Genomic DNA, 9285 nt, shown 5'->3' on the forward strand with positions numbered 1-9285 from the left:
AAAAATCGCCCCCTGGGGGCGAGCCAGCGATACAATCGGCGCTGGGGGCGGTTGGGCATCCAGCCGTCGCCCCCGGGCGCCGATATTGGCCTAGTTTTCGGCCCATTTTCGGCGAATAAAGGGCCCATATGGGCGAGAATAGGCCCATACTCGGCGTGGTTCGTCGTGGCTCGGTGTTCAATTATCAACACAAATATTTTTTATCACATAGTTCATCACAGAAAATTAAATTGTTCAACAAAATAGTGCAACAACAAATAGTGCAATACAAATTATATAGTTCAACAAATAAAAACTCATATTTCATCACACGTCGCGCCCGACGTCGCCCTTGAGCCTCCATAGGTGCTTCACCAGATCCTGCTGCAGTTGATGATGCACCTGTGGGTCTCGGATCTCCTGACTCATACTGAGGTAGGTAGTCCAGGTTGCCGGTAGCTGGTGATCAACTTGAGCTATAGAGGACCCTGCCTGTATTATGGTTTAGTGTCAAACACTGGCTCTTCTTGCTTGCTCTCGATGATCATGTTGTGCAAGATGACACAGCAAGTCATGATCTCCCACATTTGATCTTTCGACCAGGTCTGAGCAGGGTACCGGACAACAGCAAATCGAGATTGGAGCACACCAAATGCCCGCTCGACATCCTTCGGGCAAGCCTCCTGCACCTTGGCAAAGTGGGACTTCTTGCCTCCTGGCACAGCGTTTGAAACAATCTTCACAAATGTAGACCATCTCGGATATATGTCATCAGCTAGGTAGTACCCCTTGTTGTAGTGCCGCCCATTGACCTCGAAGTTCACCGGAGGAGAATGACCTTCAATAAGCTTGGCAAAGACAGGGGAGCACTGCAGCACGTTGATGTCATTGTGAGTTCCTGGCATACCAAAGAAGGAGTGCCAAATCCAGAGGTCCTGTGTGGCCACCGCCTCAAGTACCACACTGCAACCGCCTTTGCCGCCTTTGTACATAATCTGCCAAGCAAATGGGCAGTTCTTCCATTTCCAATGCATGCAGTCGATGCTTCCAAGCATCCCAGGAAATCCTCTTGCTGCATTCTGTGCTAGGATCCGAGCAATGTCTTCCGCATTGTGTGTTCTCAAGTATTGCGGTCCAAACACTGCCACCACTGCCCGACAGAACTTGTAGAAACACTCAATGGTGGTGGACTCGGCCATGCGCCCATAGTCGTCGAGTGAATCACCGGGAGCTCTGTATGCAAGCATCCTCATCGATGTCGTGCACTTCTGGATCGAGGTGAATCCAAGTTTGCCGGTGAAATCCATCTTGCACTTGAAGTAGCTGTCGAAATCCCGGATGGAATTCATAATCCTGAGGAAGAGCTTTCGGCTCATCCGATAACGGCACCGAAATGTTTTGTCGCCGTGAAGTGGAGCATCGGCGAAGTAGTCGGAGTAGAGCATGCAGTAGCCTTCGAGACGATGCCAGTTCTTTGCTTTCATCCGCCCCGGCGCCGAGCCACCTCGCCACGGCTTTTCATTGCTCGCCAACAGCTGGGCGAGGGCGGCGAGCACCATGAGATGCTCATCTTCCTGGACGTCGGCCTCGGCTTCCTCCTCCAGCAGCGCGGCGAGCGCTTCCTCGTCGTCCGAGTCCATCACCGAAACAGGAAAATCGCCGAACACCTCGCACCCGGTGGTCGTGTGCCCGCCGCTAAACTGCCCCTCCGCGGCCGGAAACGGCGGCAAAAACGCCGAACTGATGGTGGAGGGGCTGTCTCGGCGAACCTCTGCTCTTTTTCCAGCGGGGATTGGCTATCTAGAGGTGAAGGGCGGTGGGCGGCGCCAGGATACAGCTAGTGGCGGCCGAGGGCGCGGGGGGTGGGAGGCGAGTCACGGAAGAAAAACTTGACTTTTCACCTGATGGTGTGGGCCAGCCGCGCTTTTCCTTGCGCCGGAGCCCTCGAGCGCCCCCCAGTGCGCCGGGTTCGCCTTCGATCGCCGGGCCCAAAAACGGGTCGAACCGGCGGATTTCGGCGTTCTGGGGCGCGACTGGGGCGTTTTTTCGGCGCCGCCGCCGAAAAAGTGGCCTGGGGGGCCTGTTGGGTGTGCGGCTGGAGATGCTCATGATGACTTGATAGCAATAGGTACGCATAGGAGCCGACAGCATGTGTCGGTGCCCGAGTGGCCGGTGTTGCGTCATCTTGGAGAGGAGCACATGTAGTCATTGCCCCAGGGATGTACCCGATCTAGATGAACCTCGTTAACAAATATCGTGCCTTGGTGTCGTCTCTGATCTTGTATGACGATTCTTTTCTAACATCCTCCCCAACACAGATGACCCTTCTAGGGTGGCGCGGGTAGACGTATCAGAGTTTTTGAAGTGCGCAACATAGGAGCTCTTTACGTTCACGGCGTTCGGGTCCGAGGTGGACTGCGGCCATCAAGGTGGAGAGGAAGGCAAGAGAGAGGACATGTGCAAGTAGGAGGGCCAAAAATTATAAGCGATGACATTTTGGGGGTTTATGTGCAAAAGTTGTCACATGATATATAGTAGTCAACCTGCCATCTGTGCAAATCAAAGATGATGCGGCCTAGATAGGACTGCATGTAACATAGTTGGCAAATTTTAGGACCCATATTTGCATCTTATATATCTAAGAAGTTCATTTCCACTAACTTATTTATCTCAATATGCAAGCATGCCATATGACCATACAATTATGGATGGGATAAGACCCACCTCATCATGCAACCATGCATAGGAACATATTCTTCATTCTACTTTTTTAGCTTATGTTCAATAAATATTTTACAACTATGTAATAAGTCATATGTATTTTCAGTTTGATTCACGTGATAATAATCTAAATATTATTTTCACACAATCAAATCTAATTGAAATATATTGCACTCGATTCTCGCAGCAACGCGTGGGCTATCATCTAGTTTTCATAGTATTAGGACTAACTTGATACCCCTCTAATACTTTTAGGACTTCTGGTGTATTTTTACTCTTAAAAAATATTCCTCTATTTCAAAAACATACCAGTCACATTTTTAGACTATGTAAAAAAAATGTTCACGTATTTGTTTTTACAAAACTTGTATGATTCTTAAAAAAAATGTGTATATTTAGAAATGGTCTAACCCTTAAAAGATGTTTGCACGTGTTAAAAACTTATTTGTAGTATTTAGTAAAAATATGCAATGTGTATTAAAAATGTCACTGTGTACTAAACAATTATTCAATGTGCATTTGACAAATGTTCAACGTGTATTTCAGAAATTTTTCAATGTGTACTTGAAAACTGTTCAATGTGGATGCAAAAAGTGTTCAGTGTATATTTGGAAAAAGTCAGAGTATATTTGGAAAATAGAAAAGGGAAAAAGAAAAAATCGATATATAGAAAATACACAGGAAATAAAACTGTGCAGAAGCTTGGTAAACTTGTCCACGGTCCACCAAAAAAACCACCGTCTCAAAAGGTCGCTAAGCTCTCGCGGGCTCACATAGGAAGGTCGGTCCCTTAATTCGGAAGGTTGGTGGCCCAGATAGACCAGACCCAGGGAGAGAAATTCAGCAGGGCCCGTCCGCCCGTCTCTTCCTTCGATCTCCGCCTCCGCCACCGCATCGGGAAAGCTGATCCTTCCTCCTCTTCCTTTCTTCTGGAGGCTCGCCATGATTCACCGACCAATCCATCGTTCGCTGCTCGTACTGAGGACTAAATGGTATGCACAAACTTCTCATGTCAAATAGCTTGTGGTATCCCTGCTGATGCATCTGGTCTGGGAGAACTTAAAACTAAAAGAGCTTGTGGTTCCTAACTGATCCGTGTTAGTTAGTCCAGAGCATTTTGGAACATGTTGTTAATTCCAGTCACAATGACTAGTAAAATACTCGAGTTAGTTGATCTCAAAACATACCTGCATTACATTGGATAAACTGAACATTCTAGTGAACAAATTCACTTCAGCTGTTTCTAGCATTTTAGAACATGCTGTTAATTTCTATCACAATGACTAGAAACAGACCTACATTAGTTGATCTATAAACAGACCTGCATTACATAGAGAAAACTGAACATTCCAACGAATAAGTTCAGTCCAGCTGCTGTAGAACTACAAGTATTTTGCAGGTAAAATTAACTTGACACAAGGGGCATCAGATTGTCGTAATTTGAGAAGATACAATTATACAACAAACATATCATTTGCTTTACATAGGCAAATCTCCTGTACTGCTCATAATCTAATTGCCTGTCTTGTTAGGATTGTCTCATTTCACCTGGGGCCAGATAGATGTGAGGCTAGAGGTGCAGCCGAAGATGTCGCATTTGCAGCAATGCCAAAATTCACTTGGTTTTTTGCAACAAAGTTATGATCTATATTTCTCTTTGCATCCATGGGACCTTCCAAGACCTTGACTACCTCAGACATTTTAGGCCTTCTTTTGCAATCAATCTGCAAACACCACATTGCTAGCTTCATCATCCGAATTACATCTTGCTCTTGTGCTTGCATGTCAATACTGTTCTTGTCAATCAAATCTACCAACTGACCGTTCTTTACCTTTTCTTCCAGTAGGGTAATAAGATGGATGCTCTCTTCAGACCGGGAAGTGTCAAGGTTCTTTCTTCCACTGACCATCTCCATGACGACCACGCCAAAGCTATAGACATCAGCCTTCTCTGTAATTTGTGATGTCAACCATTCAGGAGCTAAATATCCAGGTGTGCTCTCATTCTAGTAACCACTTGGCTTATTTCCCTATCAATGATCTTACATAGACCAAAATCAGAAAGTTTGGCATTGAAGTTGTCATCCATGAGGATATTTTGTGGTTTGACATCCAAATGAGCAATCCTCTGCATGCAGTCCTCATGAAGATAAGCGAGACCCTTAGCTATGTTAATAATAATTTTGGATCTTACCTTCCATTCTAGTGGAGGAGCAGTATTGTCATGTCGACCATAGATCCACTTGTCCAAGGATCCTTATATTCGTTGATTATCTGATGTGAATGTGATTCATCACATTATATTCGTTGATGGTTCATCTTACAACACAAACGCTAATTGAGTAGTAGAAAACTAAATGTGATATCAACTTGGCTTCAAATTCTAAGAGTGGCCCAGTGCCTGCACTGCATAGTTGTACATTCTCTAACTTCGGTTCGTCGTCCCGCATGTGAATTTAGCAAATGGCTTCGGAGGTATCATTGGACTTATCAAGTTCCTTTATCAGCTCCAGTTCTTTCACCCTACACGATTACCTTCTCATATGCTCATTTTGGTTCTCAAACCATCGATCCGTCATCTAGGTTCCTCATCCTATTCACCATTCCCAACACAAGCATGCCATAGGTGTAGGCATCTAACTTGTAGGATATTGATTCAATATTATACAGCTTGAGCAGTTCAAAGCTGTATTTTCCATCTTTTTAGACATATAAGAATTCGATGTACATCACTATCTCTTCTCCCTCTGGTCACTATTTAATAGTAGGACTCTCATTGTGCAGATAAAAATTCTTCAAAGAACTCTGAATTTTTTAGCAGTCCCCACAAAATGTGTCAAATTTCTGAAACAGAAGTTCTACTGTTACGGAAGTGTATGTAAAGTCCATTTCCTGCCCTCTTCTCAAAAGAAGAAATTTAGTTAGATCTGCATGATGGCCAATCCAGATAAAACTGGATTATTATGTAGGAACTGTGAAGCAACAAAGGGAGCTTATAGACTGATAAAGGAACTTCCTGCCTTTCCGAACTTACTGGATTAGTGTTAGCAGAAATTGCACAGCTGGTTGATATTAAACGTTTGGTGTTTATAAGTCCCTTGAGTTCCCAAATTTCTTTCGTACGGTGCATTCCTCTGCTTTCTTTGCACGTGTGAAAATTTGAACATGCTATTAATTTCAACTACAATAACAACATATTTTGTGTTCAAGGGAGAAACTGGACAAAATACTGCAGCTGCTTGGAATCTGCTCAAGAACTTGGCATCTTCACTGACCAAAATGTCTTATTCACCATGCATTCTTTTGTGATTCGAGTGCAATGGAGAAGGATCTGGGGTTCTCTGGCCAATGTGGATTTCTGTGACTAGTTCCCTTGACTAGCCTATCATGCTTTGAACTGCGTGGCGCCAATGTCTCATTCACCATAACCTAACCTTGTGGTACACATGCAGCCAAGAAACTCGGCCAAAGCCTCGTTATCTCGGTTCCATGGCCAATATGGGAATAATGTAATCCACACATCTTGGTTTCTCTAGGGCACTTCTGGAAGCAGCAACACGTATTGGTCAAACTGAAATGAACATGTAGGAGAACTGCAGAGGCAAAGACTACACCAGTGACTCCTGTTGGCAGTTCATGGCCAGTGAGAAAGAAAGAAACTCCGCTCACTTACCCTGCTCCTCCAACTACTTCCACACAACCAAAGGGAGAAAGAAAGAAACTCCGCTCTGTAAACCAGCATATAGCACCATGCCAGGTCTGATCTGGTTGCGCGTCCACTTGATCGTCTCTTGCCATGATGGTGTTGATGGCGTCACGGAGTTCATATACAATGGGTTCGCCCGCAGCAAGCTCCACCTCGACGGTGAGGCTTCCATCTCAAAACACGGCGTCCTCTCTCTAACGAGCACCAGCTGCGGCGACAGCTCCTTCACCCAGGGGCATGGCTTCCATGCAGAAGCTCTTCCGTTTGTCAATTCCCATGGCGTGGCCATGAGCTTCTCAGCCACTTTCGTGTTCTCCATCACACCCAGCGACTCTGGCCTATCCGGGGACGGGATGTCGTTTGTCATCTCCTTGGCCCCCCTCTTTGCCCCCCTCTCTGATCCCTGGGCACAAGGGCAATACTTGGGACTTGTCAATCACGACATCGATGCCACACCTTTCTTCGCCATAGAGCTCGACACCGTAGCCAACACGGAGTTCGAAGATATAGATGACAACCATGTCGGGGCTGATCTCAACGACCTAACGTCCACTGCCTCTTCAACCGTGGGCTACTACAGCGGCAATGTCGAGATGGACTTCAATCCGCTGAGGCTTTCTAGTGGAAAACCAGTGCAGGTTTGGGTGGACTACTATGAAGTCTATGAGTATGAGATGCAGCTCGACGTCACACTTGCTCCTGTCCCCATGAATAAGCCCTCTACACCGCTTCTATCTTACTACCCCGTCGACCTTGCGAAGATACTGAAGAATGACACCAAGTCAAAGAAGGCAGGGGTTCCCACCACAGCATACGTTGGTTTCTCTGCTGCCACCGGCGGTTTGTGTGGGGCTCATCAGATTCTTGGGTGGAGCTTTAACATGTTTGGACCGGCCAAACCACTCAACTTATCGCTGCTGCTGCCGCCATTAAAACAAGTACGACATAGTTCCAGGCAAGAAGCCCATGACAAGAAAAAAATCGTCAAATGGGTGCCTGCTGCAACTATATCTTCGCTTGCCATACTTGCAGGTATAACAGCTTGCCTTCTCCTTCGATGGTGGTGGTGCAATATGAGGAACTCAGAGAGGAATGAAGACTGGGAGGCTGAGCTTGGGCCCCGCCGCTTGGCGTACAAGGACCTCCACAGGGCAACCGATGGCTTCCAAGACATACAGCTTTAGGGAAAGGCGGCTTTGGGCAAGTCTATAGAGGAGTCCTTGGCAGCTCTGGCATGGACGTCGCGGTGAAGCGGATCTCCTCAGAATCCAAGCAGGGGCTGGCCGAATTCACAGCTGAAATCATCATCCTTGGCCGCCTACGACACCGGAACCTTGTTCGCTTGATCGGCTATTGCCGGCACAAGAAGGAGATGCTCCTGGTGTACGAGTACATGCCCAACGGCAGCCTGGATAGCTACCTTCATGCACAAACGAGGCATGCAATGCTCTCTTGGACTCAGAGGCTTCATATCATCAAAGGCGTCGCGTCTGGGCTTCTGTACCTCCACGAGGACTGGGAGCAGGTCATCATACACTGTGACGTCAAGGCAAGCAACGTCCTCCTTGACGGGGAGATGAATGGTCGGCTGGGTGACTTCGGCCTTGCCAGGCTGCATGACCATGGTGCCGACGCACACACCACCCACGTGGCCGGCACGAGGGGCTACCTTCCCCCTGAGCTGACGAGGTTCGGCAAGGCGACCAAGGCAACTGACGTGTTTGCGTTTGGTGCCTTTGTCCTGGAGGTGGCCTGTGGTAGGCGTCCGGTGGGGTTCAACGCCTGCGGCGAGCTGCTGGTGCTCGTCCAATGGGTGCGCGACACGTGGGCGAGCGGCTCCGGCTCGATCATCGATAGCGTGGATCCAAGACTGGACGAGTATGCTGCTGATGAGGCGGAGATGGTGCTCAAGCTTGGGTTGTTGTGCTCGCACCCTTTACCTGTAGCAAGGCCCAGCATTCGCCTCGTCATGCGGTACCTCGATGGCGATTTACCTTTGCCCGAGTTCTCTCCTGGATATCTCAGCATTACAGATGTGGATCAGGTTCTTGATGAAGTGCCTCCATCAGTGGAAAATAGCATTACAAGTTTGTCTGGAGGTAGATGATAGAACATGTCCAGGAGGGTTTATCTATTGTTGTTTAATTAAAGGCTGGGGTTGTGTTAGGTTTAGAAGAACCTGATAGGGAGAAAATGAGAAATGATAGATATGTATGTGTTTGTGTGTGTGTTAGGTTTAGAAGAACCTGATAGGGAGAAAATGAGAAATGATAGATATGGGTACTTCACAATAAAAAAATACCTGCATAACTTTCTGATATTCTCTCAGGTTACTCTCCCACCAGTCTCTTTCTCAGAACTGAGAAGTATCCTCCAAAAGAATAGCCCTGGGAAGAGTTCGTGGCTGCCAGTGTGACAGGAACGGCAGCTACCTCCTGTCCTGTACACCTCCCAACTACTAGTTTGCAGGTTTGTTCCTTCCATTCATGCATTGTTCTTGTAGATCCAGACAGAGTACACAGCTTGGCAACCTCAAAAAGTCTTAAATCTTTGGATTGAAAATGCACCAAAATCCTCAAACGGCCACTGAAAAACAAATAATTTGCCGCGCCAACTGCCAACTTGTTAGTTGCCTGTTGTGGTGAATAGGAGAAAAAGAATCCCATATATATTTGTAGCATTTTATAGTTTTTTTTCTTGTGACGATTCAAGATATAGGTTCGAGCCGTATTTTCCGCTTGCAGGGAAATCGAGCAATATTGTCAACCAAGGTGTTGTTTCTATCTCATTAGTGTTGGACGAACTAACATAACAAGTTCTTGTGTCTGAGAAATTATTGTCAGCGGATGTCTGCAAGACGCTCTGTAGTTCTCTGGCCT

At 46.8% G+C, this 9285-nt stretch overlaps 1 pseudogene; it reads left to right on the forward strand.

Moving 5' to 3' along the window:
• The first annotated feature begins 6450 nt into the window (after positions 1-6450).
• Positions 6451-8513, forward strand: LOC119274308 (annotated as a pseudogene).
• Positions 8514-9285: the final 772 nt, after the last annotated feature.

The sequence above is a fragment of the Triticum dicoccoides genome, chromosome 3B (assembly GCF_002162155.2).
Source record: "Triticum dicoccoides isolate Atlit2015 ecotype Zavitan chromosome 3B, WEW_v2.0, whole genome shotgun sequence".
Classification (NCBI taxonomy): domain Eukaryota; kingdom Viridiplantae; phylum Streptophyta; class Magnoliopsida; order Poales; family Poaceae; genus Triticum; species Triticum dicoccoides.